Source organism: Gorilla gorilla, chromosome 9 (genome assembly GCF_029281585.2).
Source record: "Gorilla gorilla gorilla isolate KB3781 chromosome 9, NHGRI_mGorGor1-v2.1_pri, whole genome shotgun sequence".
NCBI classification, from domain to species: Eukaryota; Metazoa; Chordata; class Mammalia; order Primates; family Hominidae; genus Gorilla; species Gorilla gorilla.
The window spans coordinates 120,174,252-120,197,916 of NC_073233.2; positions in this window are offsets into that span (position 1 = coordinate 120,174,252).

Consider the following 23,665-nt stretch of genomic DNA (forward strand, 5'->3'; position numbering starts at 1 on the left):
GTCTGACAAGGATGTGACGAGGACATCTTTCCAGGGGCAAAGTCAAGGCCACGTGCTCTCACAGGAAATTCCCTTCAGTTAAGTTCCTGAAGAGTGTATTGATTTTCTGATACCCTGCCTTATTCAGGTAGGACTTAAAGCAGCTTACAGAAAAACAAGATTTAAAATGTAAGAAGTTAAGGATATAGGGAAAAGAAAGGTAGAACAGAATGATAAGAGAAAGGTGGGGTTTGTGATCGTGGGAATTTCCGTGCTGGCATCTCCGTGTTGGGTCTGTTGTTGCAGGTACTGGGAGGAGGAGATGAACCCTGCTCCTGTGGAGGCTATGAGGTATTGACGTCGTGTACACGTCCAAGGGGTGGCCTAATTATTTACAACTAGGCTCCTGAAAATCAGCCCTGAATCCAGCTTTCTACCTTCTCTTTTCAATATCATTCAATTAATTGAGTCACAGAAACGGCCTTTAATTCATTTAATTCCCTTACATTCTTCTAACTTCTGCCGTATATCTCGTGATCTGTGATTTTTCCTTTTGCACTGATTTGATACTATGTAGTAGCAACTAAATATCGTTATTTATACCATAGCAGCTAATCTTTCTTATCAACAAAAACAAATAATGTCCACATTCCTGAAAACAAATAGGCTCTATTTCTAGCCTTGTGAACAAATGCAATTTTGTCACTTACATAATTTGTTATTGATAGAGTAACTTCAGAATTATTTGTAGTACTGCTTCCTGAGACATATAAAATCATATTAATGATTTTTAATAGCGATCAATAACATTTATTAAATACCCACGGTGCTTCGAATCTTTCAGTTGGTCAGTCAGCATTTATGTTCTTAATATCACTCCCAAAGCGTCATATAAACAACTTCTTTTTTTTTTTTTTTGAGAGGGAGTCTCACTCTGTCACCCAGGCTGGAGTGCAATGGCACAATCTCGGCTCACTGCAACCTCCGCCTCCCAGGTTCAAGCGATTCTCCTGCCTCAGCCTCCCGAGTAGGTGGGATTATAGGCGCCTGCCACCACACCGGGCTAATTTTTGTATTTTTAGTAGAGACGGGTTTTCACCATGTTGGCCAGGCTCATCTCAAACTCCTGACCTCAGGTGATCCGCCCGCCTCAGCCTCCCAAAGTGCTGGGATTACAGGCGTAAGCCACTGCACCCAGCCCATAAAAACAACTTCTAACCTCAGGAAGCCTACACTCCAATGGGAAACCAAGGGTGACCCCAGACCAATTTATGCGACTGCTTTATTTCCTTATCCACAAAGTGGGGAGAATGACAGTGCCCAGCTCGTAAGGCTGTTGGGAACTTTTAACGACATAATACTTGTGGAGCGTGATGGCTGGCATAGAGAAAGCACTGGATAACTGCTTGTTTTCCTTCTTGTTGTTATGATTGGAGAGATTCTGCGGAGGTGGTGCCTGGGAGCTGGCCACACCTCCCCCAGAGGGGATTTCCGGGTTTCACAGGTTTCTTCTCTCCCTTCCTGAGCAACGGCAGGTGAGTCAGGGTGGCTTGTGCTCCCCTCCAGCGAGTCTCCATCGCATCCGAGGAAAAGTGGAGCTGGCTGAGGGGAGGTGGAAAAGAAAGGCAACAAATTCCAGTTTCTTGTGAAACTTTGTAAACGTAAGGCTCTTATCTCAGTCTGCAGAGCAGAAACAGGGTGAGGGGCCATGGATCTGAATGTCTCCACCTGTGCATAAAACATATGATTAGAGCTGAAGACCTAGAAGTCCCTTCCCCAGGCAGGGGATGAACTCTTCTGTTTCTAGAACCATTTAGGGAGGTGACAACTTGGCTTCGTCCCAGAGATTCAGGTGAGGACAGAACAGAGGGCAGGGTGTTCTTGCCCTGAGTTCCCTGCTAATGAGCTAATCCTAGCCCTTCACCTTTGTTTGGCATGAAGTTTACCAGAAAAGGGCATCCTGCCTTTATCCTTGGTTCTCTATACACTTGCTACTTTTCCTGTGTTTTGTAAACACGGGATGGTGTATTTAGCTTTCTTTTGCTGGAATTATTTTCACCCCATGTCCTGTGTCTTCCTTGTCCAGAAGAAATCATCTTCTAGCCTAAGAGCTCCAGAGAAGGGTGTGCAGGGGATGGCCATGTTCTGATGCATGCATTCAGCTGTGTCGAACAGTCTTCCTGTTTTGCTACTGTCTGAGAATATTCTTTTCATTCTGTGGGCTCCTGGGCCTGGGCTTTCCTTGGCTTATCTCATGAATCTGCCTCTTGGTCCCTTTCATTGTCTGCCTTCTATGTTTAGGTTTGTAGGGGAAGGCCCCTGGAAGGTGGGTGGGAGAAGAGGCACCTCTCAGGAGAGGCTGAGGCGCAAAGATGCTCTTGTCCACTCAAGTCCATATTTATTTATCTTCTAATATACTTTGTTAGTTTGTTTGCTTGTTTGTTTTGAGGGTCTCCTTCTGTTACCCAGCCTAGAGTGCAGTGGTGCTCACTGCAACCTCAGTCTCCGAGCTCAATTGATCCGCCTGCCTCAGCCTCCTGAGTAGCCAGGACTACAGGTGAATGCCACCGTGCCTGGATAATTTTTTTTTTTTTTTTTTTTTTTTTGTAGAGGGTTTTTTCATGTTGCCCAGGCTGGTCTCAAACTCCTGGTCCCAAGTGATCCGCCTGCCTCAGCCTCCCAAAATGCTGGGATCACAGATGTGAGCCACCCTGCCTGGCCTTCTAATATAATTTGGATATTCCATGGATATTCCCACCTTGATCTACATTAGGAACTTCCTGGAGGCTTGTGCTCAAGAGAGGTAGTATCTGCTTGCTCAGCAAGCAGAGGCTGAGTAAGTGCAGGACTCTGAATATGGTTGTGCAGCAGAGTTGTGGGTATTTGTGGGGACGTTGGCCTCAGGCCCAGCATTTAGATTTAGCTAGCAGACATGCCTGGGCAGCTAAACTGGCAATGTCAGACCAAACTGCCTGGCCTGATATTGCCAGGCAGTTTAGCGTATCAGGGCTCTGCTTAGAAGCCACAATGCCAAGGCCTCATGACCATATTCTTCCACCCTTGAGAATCTTGTCCACTTTCATATCCCTCCATTCCTCACGCATCATGTCCTGGGTGGGTGCCCCGACACCTGATTCTCACCTCCATCTCCTTGCTCACTCATGTCTTCCAGGTTGTACTTGAGAGAGCCTTGGCCTTAGCGGTAGAGTTGGTTTCAAATTGCTGCCCTCCCATCTCCTGGAATGTAACTGGCTTTCTGGGTCTTAGTTTTTTTCATTTGTAATGCCTGCCTTGTAGCTCCATTGTGAAAATTAATCAATAATTTGTTTTGAGGGCCCAATATGTGGCAGGCATTGTGGTAAGCTTTAGGGCAGGGGCATAAAGACCAGTTAAGATTTCTCCTTTTTAAAACTTTTATTTTTTTGTAGAGATGGAGTCTTGCTATGTTGCCCAGGCTGATCTTGAACTCTTGGCCTCAAGTAATCCTCCTACCTGGGCCTCCCAAAGGAATTACAGAATGAGCCACCATGCCTGGCTGATCCCTCTTTTTGAATAGCTTTTGGTTAGTGTTGAGAGGCAGGTTCATAAACAGATAATTTCAAAATAATGGGTAAATGCTAAGATAGAGGTAAGCCTTAGGAGTACAAAAGAAGGGAAAGAATGCTTTTTGGGTAAATGGTGGATGAGCTGGTTTTCTTTCTCTTTCTTTCTTTCTTTCTTTCTTCTTTCTTTCCTTCCTCTCTCTCTCTTTCTTCTTTCTCTCTCTCTCTGTCTCTGTCTCTGTCTCTGGAGTTCAGTGGCATGAATCATAGCTCACTGAAGTCTTAAACTTCTGGCCTCAAGCAATCCTCCTGCCTCAGCCTCCCAAAGCACTGAGATTACAGGTGTGAGTCACTGCAGCCATCCTGGATGAACTGTTTTGAAGGTTAGGGGTAGGTTGGGGTGAGTGTTCCTGGAAGAGAGAAGTGTGGAATTACAAAACAGTGTGATGTGAGCAGGGAACAATGAAAAGGTAATGTTCAAGAAAAAGAGTGACAGATGCTGTTGCTGGCAAGTAAATAGGGGCCAAGTCATGCTAGGTCTTATAGGTCATGCTAAGCATTTTGAATTCTATCTGTAGGCAACAGAGTTTTATTTTTATTTGTTTATTATTTTTATTTTTTTCACCCGGAGGTGAAACAATTTTATTTCACAGTTGCCTTTAAAACCTCAAAGATACTATTTTCTTCATATAAAAATATTAGTACTGGGGGGAGAGGCCAAGATGGCCAACTAGAAACATCTGTGGTCAGAGGCTCCCACTGGGAAGAACCAAAATGGCAAGTGAATCCTGCACCAGCAACCAGGGTATCCAGGTTCTCTCACTGGGACTGACTAAGCAGTTGATGTGACCCACGAAGAGTGAAGAAAAGCCGGGTGGTGCGACAGCCCACCTGGGAGCCACACGGGGAAAGGGCAGCTCCCACCCCAAGCCAAGGGAGATGGTTAGGGATCATGCTACCCTGCTGGAAAACCGTACTTTTTCCACGGATCTGCGCAACCCACAGATCAGGAGATCCCACTTTTGAGCTACACTACCAGGGCCTTGGGTCCCAAGCACAGAGCTGTGCAGATTCTCAGCAGCCACTTGACTGGAGACTGCCTAAGACCCCAGTCAAGCGGCTGCTGAGAATCTGCACAGCTCTGTTAAGTTAACTCTGCACAGCTCTGTTAACAGCTCTGTTCTGTTAACTCTGCTAAGAGTTTCCAGGGGGGTGGGGGCGGCCATTATCACTGCAGCTGCCTGCTGCCTAAGATGACTGAGCTCCCCTGAGGAGGGGTGGTGGCTGTCATTGCAGCTCATGTCTGCCATTTTTCCCCTGCTGGTTTCATCTAAGCTCATAAGGGAAAGGAAGGAGTGGAAGATGTAGGGGAGCTCACTCAGCAGTGGAAGTTTTAAGTGGCAGAGAGGGAAGGTTTGCAATGGAGAGAATAGTGAGAACGGGAGGAGGAGGTTGGAGGAATGTTCTCTGGAGGACAAATGGTGAGACGGGCTTTCTCTGAGGACAATGGTTGTGGTGTGACTAGACTGGCTGGTCCTAAGGGTCCAAAGGGAAGCCACTAGCCTATTAGGGCCGGGCTGGAGCATACAGGTTCTGGATCTGTAGGTCAGAGGGGGGCGGTCCAGGAACATGCATTTTTTTTTTTTTTTTTTTTTTTTTTTTTTTTTTTGAGATAAGGTTACACTCTATGGCTCAGGATGGAGTGCGGTGATGCAATCACAGCTCACTGCATCCTCGACCTCCCCGGATTCAGGTGATCCTCCTGCCTCAACCTCCCTATAGCTGGGACTATAGGCATGCACCACCACACCTGGCCAGTTTTTGTATTTTTTGTAGAGATGGGATTTCATCATGTTGCCCAGGCTGGTCTTGAACTCCTGGGCTTAACTGACCCACCTGCCTTGGCCTCTCAAAGTTCTGGGATTACAGACATGAGCCACCGCACCCAGCCAGGAACATGCATTTTTAATAAGCAACCTGTGACAGTGATGCAGATGCTGAAGGCCCCACAAGATGCTTATTTAAAATGCATGTTCCTGGACCCCACTCCAGATTTAGGAGCCATAACTTTTCGTGTCATTTTAACCAGCTCCAAGGTGATTCTTATGTGCCCTCGAGTTTGAGATCCCTGGCTGGAAGTCTTCGTGGTCTTGGGCACATAGTGTTAGGTGGCATTCACTGAGGTAATGTAGGTACAACACCTAGTACAGGGTCTGTCTGGTCAATGACAGTTATAATGCACACTGGGACCCTTGGTGACATTGGTGGCTTACAGGAGGGTATGCAGGTCCAGTTCATTCCAGTAAGAGACTCTGATTATTAGCCGATGCACACAGCATCCAGAGGATGGGGGAAATATTTCTTCACTTTCTTGGAATATTTCTACTCCTTCTTGGTCACACCTCTGGGGGGCTGTCTTGCTCTGGTCTCCCTTCCTCTTACGCAGTCCTCTTCATCTTTCATATCTGCTGGCCTTTCTAGGTCCTACTGCAGTTCTGAAGGGGAGGATCATCCTGGGAGGTCCATGTGTGCTCAGGGAGCTCAGGCCCTTCAGTATCTTTGGTGTAGACCGTGAACAAGACACACAGCAATGACTACCTCTACTGGCACCTTCAACACTATTTTGTGAACAGTTTATCTCTTTTCTCTGTCTTTTTCTCTGTCTTACTGATGGCTCCTCAGAAGTGAGTAGAGGGAAAAGGAAAGAAAGGGGTGATGGGATGAAGTCCTTTCTGCTCCCATTATCATTCAGATTGAGATTGAATCAGTCATGTAAATGAACGGGCAGATGGACATCCTGCATACCGACCTTATGTATTATTATTATTATTTATTTTTTTTTGTAAAGATGGGGTCTCCCTATGTTGCCCAGGAGCAAAGACCATGACTTATTTGGGCTAAGGTCAGTTCCTTTCTTCTCTAACCATTCACAGTTAAAGACATTGATGACCTCCTCCCATAAACCTAGGCTAGCTCTAATTTTTTTTTTTTTTTCTTTGAGACAGGGTCTTGCTCTGTAGCACTGTCTCAAAGCCTGAAGTGCAGTAGTGAAATCACAGGTAACTGCAGCCTTGAATTTCTGGGCCCAAGGGATGCATCTGCCTCGGCTTCTTAAAGCACTGGGGTTGTACTTAGATTTTAAGTCGGGTTTAAATCCTACCTTTGGTAGCCAGTCCTTCCCATTTCCTCCAGGGCACATGAATCTGAAGCTCTTGAAATTCTAATCAGTGGCACAGTAGTCAGAGTTTGAATTAAGCAAATGTTTATTGGGCTGTGCTGGTTCTAGATGCTTTGGGCAGTCCACATAAAAGACCTCAGTGACTAGTAAATGGAAAACTCAGGAAATGTCAGTGGTGTTGAGACATACCTTAGAGAAAGGAGAAAGGAGACCTAGGAGGGGCTGGTGTAAAACCTCTCTGAGCAAGGCGAGAGGGAGAGAGCCAGAGAGAGGGCTGGAAAAATCACAGCAAGTAAAAAAGAAAAATGAGAAGACAACTGCAAGTGAAATGAACTTGGTGAGCTTATGTGTGAATGGCCAGGTTTCTAAGCCAGGGGAATCAGATCAGGTGGCGGGTGATGATCTTATGACCTGTGGATCCTGGAAGGGCAGCGAGGAGAGGTGAGCATCAGTAAGTGAGGAGAAAGAGTAAGCAGACAAACAAACAAACAAACAAAACCAAAACCCTTGAATCAGTCATGTAAATGAACAGTCAGATAAACATCCTGTGTACTGACATAACCAAGGGTCGCAGTGCATGCCCTGTCAGACTCTGACAGTTTCAGGGAGTGTGGCTGGTTATTGAATCCAACCAATAAATGAATGCTGTTAATGTTAACTTAATGTATATGCCTATGACCTTGTATCTGAGTACTGGCCCTGTGTTTCTGATGCCTGCGGGGGGTGGGCGGTAGGGAGTGGCTAGGGGATGTGGCAACCTGTTGCTAATTTACAACCCTCAATCATGAGGTAAGAATTGGAAAATCATTCCATCATTCCAGGATGTCCGTCCATCATTCCAGGGTGTCCATTTGACCGTTGAGTAAGAGCCCATCTCTGCCCTCTGGAGCTCCCACGTGATCCAGGAAGAGAGGTATGTGAACAAGCCACAATGGTTTGAGGTTTACTGAGCAGGCCATAAAAGGAGGTGGAAGCTCCAGTCCATGAAAGAACAGATAAAGAGGAATTAGGCTCAAAACACCTTCTTGTGTTGGTTTTTCCCTTTCTCAACTAGATTTTGGGTTCTTGGAGGATAAATGTTGTACCTTCTTTTGTCTCTCCTATGACACTTAGCATGTCTGGTGTCTTGGAGCATACAGCAGGTGCTCAATAGTTGCTTGTGCTTACTCATTTGAATGCCTGCAGGGCCTGTAACATGCCTTGCAGAAGTTAGGTATTTGGTTTTTGTTAAATAAATGAAATTGATACTCTCTCCTTTTGATCCCATTTCTTCATTTTCCTCCTGTCTTCCAAGGATTTGTATATAGGTGCTTATTAAAATGAATCATGAAGTGGTTGATGACTTTAGAACAAAATTTAACTACATTAACAATCAAGACATTTCACCTATAACATCAGCTAAGATGAATAAAAATGAGATCACTTCCAACATTAATGAGGTTGCAGGCAAATTGAACTTTCATAAATTGTTAAAGGGAGAATAATTGTTCGAGTTTTTTGGAGGGCAATTTGACACTATTTGTCAATAGCCTTAAGAAAGTGCATACCCATCCTGGCTAACATGGTGAAACCTCGTTTCTACTAAAAATTCAAAAAATTAGCTGGGCACGGTGGCGGGCGCCTGTAGTCCCAGCTACTTGGGAGGCTGAGGCAGGAGAATGGTATGAACCCGGGAGGCGGAGGTTGCAGTGAGCCGAGACCGCGCTACTGCACTCCAGCCTGGGCAACAGAGTGAGACTCTGTCTCAAAATAAAAAAACAAAAGAAGAAAGTGCATACCCTTTGATCAGGATGTTCAACGTTTTTATCTTAAGGATGATTACTGCTGAGTAGAAAGAATTATATGGAAGGAAGATAATCACAGCATTGTCTATGATAGTGAAAACTGAAAACATCTTAAATGCTAGCCAGTAAGGGATTATGTGATTAATACCTTGAACCACTTACAATAATGTGTTAGAAAAGTAACTGAAAAATGGGAACATGTTAAAAATAAGTAAAAAAAAAAAAAGTCACAAGACAATGTAGACCATTCAGGAAGCTGGTATGGTAGGAATTCTGCTCTGTTCCTCACAGTTATGTGGCCTCAGGCAGGTTGCTTGACTTTTTGTTGCACAGAAATTTTCTTTTCAGTAAATTGGAGACATTGGTGTCTCCCCTGCAGGTTGCTATAAAGATTGGTGAGATGTTTGTATAGCACTTGGTCCTGTGTCTGACAGGTAGTAGATGTTCAGTTAGCAGTGAATATTATTACCTGATTTCTGTAAAAAAAAACCCTCATATTTATATTAGCACAGTAAAAGAAAGGTCACTGGAAATTACAGCAAATGTTAGCAGTGTTGTCTCTAACTGGTGACATTGCAGTCATTTTTATTTCCTTCTTTGAGTTTTTCCCTTTTACTAATGAACATAGATTAATATTACAACCAGAAATTAAATACTGTACTTAGAAAAGAAAAGGTGCTAGGCTTGTATTAAAAATGAAAGAATTAAAGAGATGAGTTACTGATTCCTTTCTTTGAGAATGATAACCTTACCTGGGTTATCAAAGATAACCTTATGTTAGGGATGATCTGTTTAACATCATTTTACTGTTGGGGAAACAGAGGCTCTGAGAAGGAAAGTGACTTGTCTAAAGTAATAAATCAGTTAATAGCAGGTTTCACATTCCTTGAACCAGTACTTTTTCAATCTACTAGTCTCTCTTTGAGGACACGGGGCTCAAGAGAGGGGCTGCTTTAGTCCCGGATAGGCCCCAAACCACTAGTGTCATCAGTAGAATGTCCCTTCCTGACTCTCCCAGGAAGCAACTTTTGCTTCTTTTTCCCTCCCAGGCAGTACAGTGCTAACCTAGGAGAAAAGGGTCATGGGGACCTGCACGCGTGTTCCTGGTCCTGTCTGTGAGTGGACCCCAAGGGGTGCTCCTCAGAAGGCCAGCGGCATGTGCTATTTGGACATTCACCCTGTGTGGATGACAGCATTATGCTTCCTTTTTCTCTTATCAGCCTCAATGTATGCATGTATGTCATGCTGCTTCTGAATACTAATTTTATCTGGATTGATTCATGTTCAGAGTGTTGGTGCTGCTGGCTGCTAGGCTTAGCATGAGGTTCTTCCTGTGTTTTGTAATTTTGGATTTGCAGGCTCATGTGGAATGGGAGGCTTTTGGATTTTTTCTTCTTTCTCTTCTCATTGTTCAACTGCACCTGTCTAGAGGTTTTGCAGTTGCTTCCTCCTGTCCTTCTGAACCCCAGGTCTAGAAACGCCTCATGAAGGTGGCTGGTGACAGGAGATACTGGAGACAGCACAGTGGGTGGCTTGTCTCAGTTCCTGGAAGGGAGGCTTTGTCCTTCCCCTCCCCGGGCCCATGGCTCCCCAGGAATTTGTAACCCCAGGTAGCACTGGGCAGCCGTCCTGGAGCTTCAGCCTTGCTCACTGCTTTGGGTTTATCTTCCTTTTCTGATCCAAAGAGATATTCATACATATTTTTTTTTCAGCTCAACTATATCCTTTTTTTTTTTTTTAGAGACAAGTTCTCATTCTGTCCCAAGGCTGGAGTGCATTGGCATAATCATAGCTTACTGTAACCTTGAACTCTTGGGCTCAAGCGATCCTCCCTCCTCAGCTTCCCAAATAGCTAGGACTGCAGGTGCTTGCCACCACACCTGGCTTTTTTTTTTTTTTTTTTTTTTTTTTGTAGAGACGGGGCTTTGCTGTGTTGCCTAGGCTGATCTCAAACTCCTGGCCTCAAGCAATCCTCCCACCTTGGCTTCCCAAAGCGCTGGGATTACAGGTGTGAGCCACGGCAGTGGGCAGGAACTATATCTTTTGGTTTTTTCTTTTTATACTTTACGTACTATTGCAATGTGTTTGGAATAGCGGAGGTGCAACCAATCCAGATTCATTGTGCTATCCCGACCTAACAGGTGGTCTTTTGGTTGAGGGTGGGCACTTGGCTCTCAGGGATTGGTTCTGAAACCTCAGTGGTAAGGCGTCTTCCAGAGCAGCGGCGCCCCCTGGTGGCACGCGGTAGGATGGGCGGCAAAGAAGCACTCGGCGTGGGCGGGGCGGGTGGGCGTCGCAAGGCCACTTCTCTCCTTCCTGCAGGTTCTCAGAGATGGAACGTGTCTTAGAGGCGGTGAGACCAACTGCCCACACAGTGTGGTTGCCCATCTATGCCACACCCAAAGATGGTCAGTGTCAGCTGGATCCACTCCACAATTTGGTCAGCTGTGTTTCCAAGGAGCCCTTCTTGTACTGAGTGGTTTCTCCTTGTAGCTCTCAGCCATGGGCCCTAGTTCCGCCATTTGAAGCCGCGCATAGCAAATGTGGCCCTTCTCCGTATTCTCTCAGCTGTTTGAGGGCAGCATTAGACATTTCTTCTTCCGGCTCTGTTTCAGCCGGCCCCTCCAGACGATGGCCATTCCTGTTGCCTTGGTCCGCAGGAACGATGGGTTATGCATGAACTTTGTAGAACATGGCCTTGTCTTCACCAAGGCGGAGGAGAGCCCGTTCGGTTCCAGAGAGGATGCTGCCTCATCTCGTCTCTAAAAGAGGAGGAAGGGGAGCAGGTCCCTTCACGTTCTCTGGTCTCAGCTGAGAACTCTCCCTGGAAGTAGCGGGCCGTGAAATGTTTCACAAGGTAGCATCTCCCTCTAGTGGCCACCATGGTCTATTTCAAGATGCTTTCCTCCCTTCCCCTAGCTCTCGCTTCTCAAGGTTTTTTTTTTTTTTCCCCCCACCTCAAAAAGATCCACTGAGATGTGACAGGGTGAGCTGTAGCTTGCAAAGTCCCCTATCTGGCCTTCTGACAAAAATGAACTGATTCTTCAATGGTGACTGGTGAGACAGAACTCAGATTCAATTTCTATGTTTCTCATGATTATCCTAAGCCAAAATTTGCAAATGGTTATACACATGTTAATTAGTATTATTCCCAGAAACTGTAAAATAATTGTTCTTCTTTTAGGTGGTTTCCTTATTGATTGGCTTTTTTTGTGTGTGTGACTTTCTCTGTCCATCTCTACTTGCTAATGGTTGAACTGAGGTGGGTTTTTTTTTTTTTTTTTTTTTTTTTTTTTTTTTTTTGAGACAGGGTCTCACTTTGTCATCCAGGCTGGAGTGCAGTGGCATGATCTTGGCTCATTGCAGCCTTGACCTCCTGGGCTCCAGCGATCATCCCACCTCAGCCCCCGAAATAGCTGGGACTACAGGCATGTGCCACCACACCTGGGTAATTGTTTTGCATTTTTTGTAGAGATAGGGTTTCGCCATGTTGCCCAGGCTGGTCTGGAACTCCTGAACTCAAGCGATCTGCCCGCCTCGCCCTCCCAAAGTGCTGGGATTACAGGTGTGAGCCACTGTGCCCGGCCGGGTTCTTTAAGCGGCAATAACCAGATGCCTTCACACACCAGTACAAGTGAAGTTGGGGAGGTAGCTGGAAGGAGAAGGGAGCAACAAGGGAGCAAGAATGTCCACAGAGCCTGCATTTGGATCTGAGGTTACACTCCAGCAGGAGTCCTGGATCTTTGCTCTGGCTCTCCCCCAGTAAGGCGACCTGGCTTCTGTGAGCAGGTCCTCCATTCTCCGCTTGCCACTGGCAGCTCCCTTGCCTTGTTTTCTGCACCTGCCTCTTCCCTGCATCACAGCTTCTGCTGATTCATAACTTTGGTTTACCCTTCACTCACTGTGGTCCCTTCAGCCTCTCTCCACTTGCTGCACTCCAGGACATTTCAGCCTTGGCTCCCGCCACCAACGGACTGATTTTCTTGACATTTTCCAGTTTTGCTTTCTGAGATAGAAATCTAATTGACACACCCTTCCCCCTTTTCAGGTGCTGGGCCACATCGAAAGTCTCTAGCCAGCCAATGAATGAGCTGTTTGGGAGTCTGCTTCCTGTTGCAATTAGCTGGGCAGGGGAGAGTGTGCCATAAAACAGAACTGCCCTGCTGGGAAGTACCTGTGGCAGGGGATGAGGGCAGGCGGTTTCCTTTAAATGGGGATGTAGGTGCGGCACATTATAGAGCTATCCCATCTGGGAGCTCACATGTAGCAGCTGTGAGTTGGAACCCTTGTCTGGGAGCTGGGTGATTTGGTCTGCATTGAAGGGGGCTAGGAGCTCCCAACAGCATGGAAGTTTCAGGACATCTTGTGGTGGGATTCATCTTCTCCATTTGTCCTGCTGTGTTCCTCATTTTCATTGTATGATCAGTTTCAAGGAGAGGCACAAAGAATGGCTTGTGTGCCCCTGAGAGGGGCGTCATCAGGACTTACTTTGTGGACAGGTTGGTTGGGTGATGAGGTCCAATGTCATATTAAGGCAGAGGAACTAGGGAGTGGGGATGGCAGCCTACAGGTGGTCAACAGGGCAAATTTGGTTGAATTTGGAAAATGGTACCATTTCTTTCAGACACCCCACTGACATCTTCTAGAAAACTGCTGTAGGAACTAGAAAAACCTGTGATGACCATGATGTGAAAGGAGCCCAACAGTGTTGTGCAATGCAAAACTTGCACGGCTGTTAGTAGCTGCCTTACCAGGATCAAGCTGCACACCACATCCATCTCAGCCTGCCTTGCATCTGCGAGTGTCCTGCAGAGATCTCAGGTGGCCACTCAATAGGAGTCCCTCACATGCCTTCCATTCAGAGGACACAGATGCATAGGTTTGGGGATATAGAAAACTTTGGGGGTAAAAGTGGGAGAAAATTAGCATTTCTTGAGTATTTATATATGCTAGGGGCTATGCTAACTATTTTACTTACATTGTTCATATTTTTGCATGAAAGCTGTGTTGTAACTGTTACTACTTTCATTTTACAGCTAAGAAAACTAGGCACTGAGGTTCAGCCCCAGCTGCTGCTTTGGGCTGCACAAATTGCATGTTTGTAATCAGGAAATGCTATTCACCTGTAATTCAAGTGACCATGTTGGTTACAAGGGGAGCCAGTATATCACTTGCCCAAGTCACATGGTGAAGGAGGAGCAGAGCTGGAATTCACACCCAGTCTGAATGACTCCAAAGCCCATGTTCTGTCTGCTACACAAGTCTTTTGAAGACCCCACAGGAGTAAAAAGTGACCAAACTTAGTTTTTTTTGTTTTTCTTTCTTAGAGAAAAGTTCCATTCCTGTATTCTGAAATCAAATGCAGAAAACATGGAATTTTATCCACAATGACAGCAACCTCTTAGAAGGAAAAGTGAGCATCTACTATGTGTGATACCTGTGACTGTCCCAGGTGTTGGGCTATAAATAAGACAAAGTCCAGCGAAGGCTACATGAGCTGGATTGTGACCAGAACAGCACCATTTGATGAAATTAATCTGGGAACCGGATTTAGTTTCCGAGTTAAAGGTTCTCCACCCCACAGAAATTTGGTTTTAGTTGGTCTGATGAGGGACTCAGCATTTCAATATTTCAAAGGTCCCTTGGTGATTCTAATGCACAGCTGGGATTGAAAGCCACAGATCTAGTCCAGCCCTTGATTGAGAAGCAGGTGTCAAGGTCACTCAGCTGGTTAGTGTAGCTGTTGAGTGTGGGCTGGTCCCTCATTGGATTTGCTGTTGTGCCTTGAAGGGCAGGGGAGGGGGATGCAAAAAGTGGGAAGAAAGAAGTGATTAAGCTGTTGGAACAAAGAGAAAGGCCCCATTTGTCTCTACTAGGTGATGTGGAGGGAGGCCCTGAGGACACTTTCTTATTCACTGGGAGTGCCCAGTACCTGCTCGGAACAACCAACTCATATTAAGTTGATTCTTAGAGGGTATTATCATCATAGTCATCCCTCAGTGTCCACAGGGGATTGATTCCAGGACATACTCCCTGCCTGCAGATACCAAAATCCACAGATGCTCAAGTCCCTGATATGAAATGGTGTGGTATTTGCATATAACCTACAGTTCTCTCATATACTTTAAATCATCTCCAGACCACTTATAAAACCTGATGCAATGTAAAATGCTATGTAAATAGCTTTTTTAGTGGGTTTTTAATTTGTATTTTCTTTTTCTTTTTCGAGATGGAGTTTCACTCTTGTTGCCCAGGCTGGAGTGCAGTGGTGCGATCTTGGCTCACCGCAACCTCCGCCTCCCAGGTTCAAGCGATTCTCCTGCCTCAGCCTCCCTAGTAGCTGGGATTACAGGTGTGCGCCACCACGCCCAGCTAATTTTTGCATTTTTAGTAGAGACAGGGTTTCTCTATATTGGTCAGGCTGGTCTCAAACTCCCGACCCCAAGGTGATCCACCTGCCTTGGCCTCCCGAAGTGCTGGGATTACAGGCATGAGCCACCGTGCCTGGCCTGTGTTTTCTTATTGTTATATATATTTTTGGTTTGTTTTGGAATATTTTCTATCTGCAGTTGGCTAAATCTTCAGATATGGAACCCCAGGATTGGAGGGCTGGCTGTCTTGTGAGCTGAAATCAGATGTGACTCCTGCCAGGAAATTGCCTGCTCTTGTTATTTGTTAGGGTGCGAGGCAAAGCTGTTGTAAGAAAAACATCCAAGAATACAGTGGTTTAAAAAATGTTGTGGATTACTTCTCTCCCTCATTTAGCAGCCTCTGGGGAGTAGGTGAGCTCATTGATTCCACAGGGTCACTCAGGAACCCAGCATCATCCCCCAAGACCCAGGGCCGTAGGCTAAGGGGCAGCCACATCTCCCTCGGATTCAGGCTCCAGGGCGTGAAGGTGTCAGCTATTTCTATGGTGGGAGATGACTGACCCCTGGCCCTGTGAAGCTGGTGGGCATGAGGTACGAGGCAGGTGGGTCAGGGGCTTTAGGCTGCTCTAGGCCCCACGCAGGTTCCTTCTGCCGCCTCCAATTCTCCAGGAAATTCAAGGGAAAAGTGTGGCACCGGGGAAGGGTGGATCCCATAGTAAGGACTGAGAAATGGGGGTCAGGGCAGGTCTTCCTTAGGCGCCAGAGTGGCAGTGGTGGTGAAAGCCGTGCCTTGCAGATGGTGAGCTCGTGGGTGCCATAGTGGCAGCCTGAGATGGGGGCCGCAGCAGAGGGAATTCCGCTTCAGGGCTGGCTCCTGAGTCCCTGAGGCCATGCTGCCTCTCAGAGAAGGCTGCGGGACCTGCTGCCACAGCTTGGTGAGAGCTTAGATGATCACAATTTGGGAACTGAATGTAAACGTGGTCTGACTTTGTGGTCTCCAGGGGTGAGATCTAGAACATTCTGGTAATGATTTCATAATCCTCCCCCACTCTCAGGGAGGCCCCTCACTCACTAATGGTGAAAACTCCTTCTGTTTAAAAATTCTTTTTAAAGTTGTCAACTTTTGTCTCTGCTTTTGTGTTTGTGTCTGTTTGTCTATCCCTCTCTCCTTGTTCTCTCTTTTTTTTTGAGACAGAGTCTTGCTCTATCGCCAGGCTGGGGCGCAGTGGCGCGATCTCAGTTCACTGCAAGCTCTGCTTCCTGGGTTCAAGGGATTCTCCTGCCTCAGACTCCCAAGTAGCTGGGATTAAAGACATGTGCCACCACACCTAGCTAATTTTTGTATATTTAGTAGAGACGGGGTTTCACCGTGTTGGCCAGGATGGTCTCAATCTCTTGACCTTGTGATCTGCCCACCTAGGCCTCCCAAAGTGCTGGGATTACAGGCGTGAGCCACCATGCCCAGCCTGTTCTCTGTCTCTTGTATCTCCCCATGACCTTCAGTGTTCAGACACTGGGTCACCTCTCATTTCCTAAATGTCTGTTCTCTTTCTCGCCTCTCCAAGTTCAGCTGCAGAGCAGCTGCATTCCTCAGCAGGCAGTGGGGGAGACTCTTGTCTTTCTCCTGTGCTGCAGCCCGTCTCATCACAGGCTTCAGGTGGTCCCTTTGGGCTCCCACAGCAGTCAAGCTTCCTGCGCATGATTAAAGGGATGCTGGTGCTTCTGAAATAAAGCACCAGGGGCAGAGGCTGATGGCTCAAGCCCAATCCCCAGGTTTCCCAGAGCTGGCTTCCCTGGCAGGCAATCACAGACTTTGCAGGGAGGAGCCATCTCCTTTGTTCTTATGTGTTGCTTCTTTCTTGCTACCCAGGCTCATGTTAATTGCTTTTCTGACATTTTTTCTGGCAAGTGATTTTTGCTGCTGCTTGTGGAGGTGACATGGCAAGCCCACAAGGGAGCGATAACAATGACCTGATGCAGAGCTGAGGAGGCTGGGGCTCCTATATGGGGTAGAAGATAATGAAGTTGAATCATGAACAATTTGTTCTAAATGGTCAGTGAGATAGGCTCAGAGCCTTCAGAAATGAGAGTAGCCTGTGGCCAAGGCTTTCCTGAGAAGTTGTTCCCTTGGCCTTTGTAGTTCTGGCAGACCACCCTTCCTGGTGCAGGGACCTCAGGATGTGGGAACCTGTGCACAGGGCTAGATGATTCCTAAGGTCTTCCAAGAGCTTGTGAATGTCGGCAGCCCAGAGACCAGAACTATGATGATCCTATCTTCCCAACTACCTGTCAGAACACATAGTCTGGTAATCCAGCAACTCCGTTAGCCCAGATATTTATTCCACTTACTCTGTGCCAGGCATGGTGTTAGCTGGAGATATGACAGTAAATGGGTCACAGTTCCTACCTCAGTTCAGCTCACAGCCCAGATGGGAGACAGACCCACACTTAGATAATTATAATGCAGCAGGGCGAGTACCAGGATCCAGTGATGTATGGGGGTTATTCTGAGCACAGAGGAGAGGTCTCAGGGGCCAGGACAGGCTTCCCGGAGGCAGCACCAACACTACTGAGTCTTGAATAAGCAGAAGTTATAGCTGGGCCAGGCCAAGCGGAGTATAGGGGTGAGGAGGGAAGAGCTGATTTCTTTTCCTGCCTGAACCACCTGTTTAAAAGCAACATGGGGAAACAAAGCCATATGAAGAGGGGAAATTGACAAGCACAAGTCCCTTGACTTTACAGAACAAATTTTAATCTCCCTTTCTTTGTACGAGGGTCTCCAACTCAGTGTCCAGCCACCCAAGCTCTAGCCTGTGGGGACCCTTCATAGCTCCTCCCAGGGGGTCAAGGCAACCCAGCATTTCCTGGGGGATGCAGATGAGTGTGGCCTGATAATCCTTGCTCCAATCAGCGACTGTCTAAAATGTGGGCGACCTGATCACCCAGTGCCATCCAGAGCTCAGGGTAGGTGCTCATCATGTCCTTGATTGCAGCTGCGTGTGTGTTTGCCTCTTACCTGTCATGATGATCAACAGGAGCTCGGCAGTTGTAATCAGCAATGAGAGTTACACATGTCATTAGGTTTACAGGGTAACATGGGCCAGGCCAGAAGATATGTCTGCAAGAGGTCTCCTTGGTATGGCCAGCTATGGCCAGAGGAATAATAAAGGCAAGGCCTTCCCAGGTGGGCACCTCTGCTATTTTCTACTGGAGGCAGGGGCTGAGTCCTCGAGTGGGGAAATGCCGATGTGGCCAGTTTCTCTAAGGACTCTGGGGCTCTGTTGGCCCCTAGGCTACATTTCTTGACTTTGCCATTGTTATTATTAGCTTTTCTAGGTGGATAATGGGATAATGGGAGGCAATGTGGTTAAAATTTTTTTTTAAAAAAATAAATGTTGGCCGGGTGCGGTAGCTCATGCCTGTAATCCCAGCAATTTGGGAGGCCAAGGCCAGTGGATTACCTGAGGTCAGGAGTTTGAGACTAGCCTGGCCAGCATGATGAAACCCTGTCTCTACTAAAAATACAAAAATTAGCCAATGTAGTGGCTCATGCCTGTAGTCCCAGCCACTTGGGAGGCTGAGGCAGGAGAATCGCTTGAACCCAGGAGGTGGAGGTTGCAGTGAGCCGAGGTTGTGCCACTGCACTCCAGACTGGGTGACAAGGGTGAAACTCCGTCTTAAAAAAAAAATGTATTGTGTATATCGAAGGTATCCAACATGATGTTAATGTGATTTTATGAAAAGCAGCCTTTGCAGTCAAGTAGACATAAACTTGAATCTTAGCTCTGCCACTTCAGCTGTGCAGCTTTGAACACTTAACTTCTTTGAATGTGAGTTTCTCATCTATTAAATGGGGTTAATCATGTCTATTTGTATCTATTTCCAAAGAGTGTTGTGAAGATCCAAGGGGATAGCACGTGTAAAGCACATTCTTCTTACCTTTTATCTCCCTGAGCTGAGTGTAGAGGCTGCAGTCATTCATTGAAAAATTGTTTATTGTCTACTTATTGCTAACCATTGTTCCGGGTTCTGGGGAAACAGTAATGAACAAAAGTCTCTGTTCTCATCAAGTTCACATTCTGGTGGGGAAGCTTGAAAATAAGTAAGTAAACTAAGCAGGATAACTTCAGATAGTGATAAAAGCTATACAGAAAAGGAAACAGGCCCATAGGATAGAAGTGATTTGGTGGGAGGCCTGAAGAGGCTTTAGGGAGCACAGTGGTCTTTGAACCAAGACCTGGAGGCCAAGAAGGAGCTGGGCCTGCGGACACCTGAGGAAGAGCATTCCAGGCAGAGAGAAGAGCAAGGGCACAAAGTGCTGAGGTGGGAAAGCATTTGGCAAGAAAGAAGATGCTTGCAGGAGGAGCACTGTGAACCCTGGGGAGTGTGGGATGAGGAGAGGAGCAGGAGCGAGTTCCATGCATGTTCTCAAACTCTGTGCTGAGGTGTTCTTGGAGCTGCTGTGGATTCAGAGGGGCTCTTTGAGATATTTTAAAGGCCAAAGGCAACACTCAACTTTTGTTGGGCTCCATGCAAACTACTAAGTAGTGCAGGATAGCTTGAAGACTCAATATTAGATTGCCCTACATTTTTTTTTTTTTTTTTCCTTGAGATGGTGTCTCACTCTGTCGCCCAGGCTGGAGTGCAGTGGTGTGATCTTGGCTCACTGCAACCTCTGCCTCCCAGGTTTAAGAGATTCTCCTGCCTCAGCCTCCTGAGTAGCTGAGAATACAGGCACATGCCACCACGCCCAGCTAATTTTTGTATTTTTAGTAGAGATGGGGTTTCTCTACTACTACCATGTTGGCTGAGCTGGTCTCGAACTCCTGACCTCAAGTGATCCACCTGCCTTGGCCTTTCAAAGTGCTGGGATTACAGGTGTGAGCCACCACGCCCAGCCTGCCCTACATGTTTTTTGATAAAACCATATTTTTCTGAAGCTACATTTTCAGTTTTTGTCATTTGCTATAACATAAAACACGTACCATGGGAAAATCAATATAGAATAGGAAATGAGGGTGGCAGCGTCTAATCCAATTCCAAGGTTTGAGAAGTTGCGCAGTGCTCAACAAGCACACACATCCCGTTAGTGAGAAGTTGTGGCTAAGAATGAGTTAAGTTTTTTTTTTCTAGTTTATATGCATTATTTTTTCTAGTGGCTACTAAGTTGTTAGGACAGAAATACTTCTTACTTGGGTCTAGCTACTTAATACACAGAACAGTCAGGTATTTCTTTAGGCCTAGGGTTACTGTAAAAAAAAGCATTGAGACATTAAGGGCATGATAAACAGACAAGGTTAGAAACTCCCGGGCTAGGTGATGAGCTGTCATGAAATCTTTCTCATTTCAAGCGCACAACCTCATATTGTTGCCTTTTCATAGACCCAGGGGTGTGTGTTTCTGTGCATGTGTGGATAACCTGAAAAGGTCATCTAGATTTTGTAACTGGGAGGGTCCCCAACCTGCCTGACCATTAGGATCACCTGGGGGAACTTTGCAAAAATAGTTCCCTGGCCTCTGCCCAGGGGATTCTAATTCAGTGGGTCTGACATTTGAATCTGAGTTCAAAGATCTCTGCTCCAACTCGCATTCTTTCAGGCAGCCAGGATGGCCCAAGTGGAGCCGGCCTGCCCAGATTTGGGGGTCCTAGTTGTTATACGTTGTGCCTGGGGCCAGGCTGTGTGGCTTTTTCGGATCCCCAAGACTGGGAAGGGGCGTGGAGCACGTGTCCGTTGGAACCCTGGGGGAGGTCGGTGCTGGAAGCGCTCATCTCCACCTCCAGTCTGGGTGCGCGGCGTGAGTGACCCGAAAGGAAGACGATTCTTTCCGTAGGAAGCCCCTGCCAGGACAGTCACCACCTCCCAGGCCCAGTGGACTCGGACCCGAGCGTCCTCCGGGAGGGTTTCTGGGGCGTGGCGGCTGAGCGCGGTTCGGGGAGACGCGGCCGGGAGGTGGCAGCAGCGGCCCTCTGGCAGCCACGGTGCGTGCCGGGGGGCGGGGACTCGGGCGGCTCCGGGCGGGCGTGGTCCCTCTTGCGGGCGCCTGGGCTGGCCGGGCGGACCCCGGAGAGGGGGAGCCGCAGGGACGCAGCGACAGACTCGGGGTGCTGGCAGCGGCAGCCCACGCCTCCCAGGGGTTGCAGGCCTGGGCGCCGGGGTTGGACCAGTCTCCCGGGCATGGCACGCCCTGGTTTGGTCTGTACCCATGGTTTGTGGCGGGGCAAGACGTTAAGTTGGGTGACACCGAGGTGAGCCACGGTCCTCGGCACCAGATGAGGAACCACTGTCTCAATAAGGTGTGACATGGAAAATGTGTGTGTCTATGTGTGACTTAAAAATATCTCCTTTGCTGACGTCTAAAATTTCACTATTAGAGATGCATTCTTTTGTCCTAAAGATTGTTCTCTATTCAAGGCCCTGGGAGGGAGCAGTGCATTAGAACTTGAACTCTTTAGGGTGAGAATGATTTAATCTTATCTTTGTCGGCAAGGGAAGGGTTAGCCCTCAGTGCTCAAGACACAAAGAGGACTGAAGGCGCATTAATTGGTACTTGCTAATCAAGCCTTAGAGACCAGAGCACTCCCTGGGAATTTTACTTTAGAGAGAAATCTCATTGGCCCTGGAGCAGCCCTGTATCCACTCTGTGAATGTTTTAGAGAGGGTTAATGGGGTACTAGCACAGTGTGATTAGTTCAGTTCATTGGATTATCATTTTGTAAAAGAGGCAGCATCTTTACTAGTACTCTAATAAATTATAAAATTATTATATCCATTTCTGTTCCTTGTACCTTCTTTCTTTGAATTAAGAAAATGGTGTGGTAAGGTACAGTGAACTTTTGAGCCAGAAATTCCTGGCTTGGAGACCCCTCTCTGCCATCTGTTGACTGGCTCTGTAATTCTGGAAAACAGCCTTTCTAAACTTCAGTTTTCTCATCTGTAAAATGGGAAAAATGCTGCCTACTTGGATGGTGATTGTGAGCATTAAATTAAATTCTGGAAGGAAAATATCTGGTATTTGTGTACTGATTTCAGGTCTCAGTGCTGTGTGTGTAATGGTTACAGTGAGAGCTTCCCTGCAATCCGAATTTGTGTGTCTCATTCTCAGTGACACCAGTGATGCTGTTAAACAAGGACAATCCGGTTCATGGATTGTGACAACGCATGCTGACATCAAGCGGACCCTGCCGTCAGGTACAGAGGGCACCACAGTGACCAGGAACTGCTGTCCTTTCATACCAGGTTTTAGGAGGCTTTACCAGAAGGAATGGAAAATGCTGGTGGGCAGTAAGATTGAAACAGCATCTGAGGACTGGTTCTGCACAAAACCTTAAATTCTTCAAGGACTTTGGCATTTGTTTATTCTTGTAACAAATTAAAACCTATCCTGTGTGTTGGTTAGAGATCTTCAAACTGTAAATACCTTGAGGCAGGAGTGAGGTTTTTATCTTTTAAAGGACAGGCCCCTACTCTCCTACGTAATGAGTTTCTAAAAATGGATGTGAGCACCAATCAATATTTCTCTGGTTGTTAAAGTCAAGAATAAAATGGTATTTTTAAGCTCGCAACTGTGTAGGATGAATTCTGTACACTTTTATTTCCCTCTGTTCTCCTTTCCTATTTGAAAGTTTATTAGTTTGTGGACTTGGGATCGGATTATTCATGCATTATTTTTTGATGTTGTATGTCTCTTGGTTCTAGGGTATTTTTGACACATATTCTGTCTTGTAACCATAGTTAAACAATTGTTTTAGACCAACTTTCTGTGTGTAATTGGCTTCAACACTCACTGCTAGTCCTTTGACGCTATGTTTTTTTCCACTCTTGAGTAATTTTAAGTCATCACTTGGGCAGTTGAAATATATTTTAAAGTGATTTAAAGAATATGTGAGTGGCAGACATTCTGAACTCTTTTGGTTGTCTGTCCTCAAAAACTAAAACTTATTTGTGAGTAAAATTTTCATCTAAGTGTTTTCCATATAAAAACTCTGTAAGCTACTGCTCCATTGTAGTAGACACAAAAAAGTCAGCACAATTTTCATCCCTCCCTCCCTCCCTTCTCTTCCCCTTCCCCTTCTTTCCTTCCTTCTTTCCTTCTTTCCTTCCTTCCTTCCTTCCTTTTTCTTTTGGTCTGAATGTACAAAGAAAACACTTAAAAATTTGCTTGTAATTTAAAAACTTGTCAGGATATTTCTGGATTTGAGTGTTTCTTGGTTACTTTTACCTGGAACCTGGTGAACTGAGTCCATTCCTCTGTTTCCCCTTTCTGTACTTTTTTGGAAAGTTTTCTTTAATTATATCTTCAATTATTGTTTCTCTTTTGATTGTTCTAGATTCTTCTTCAGAAACATAACTCTTAGGCTCAATCTCTATTCCTGGTCTTCCATAGCTATCGTCTTCTTTTTAAAGTACTGTATTTTATTGAATCTAAGCTAGTATTTGTTGTAAGAAGCACTATTATTATATGTACAACTAAGGAAGAAAAAATGCTGCCAATTAAACTGTGACATAATGCCATGATTACAGTCCTGTGAAATTGGTAAGTTGCTCACACCATTCTCTCTCTTATTTTGATAGACTTCATCTATTTTGAGGGACTTGGCAGTTGCTCCTGCCTTTGGTTGCATTGTTTGGCATGTGACAGGCAATTCTTTTTGCATGAGTCTCAGTTACAAAACATAACACAGTTTCTACTTAAGGATACCTTCTTTTCTTGGGTCCTGTCAAGCACTTAGTTTAAAAAAAAAAAAAAGAATTGCAGTGGTTGGTCCAATAATAGACATTTGCTTCAGTAATATCAAATTACATCCTGCTG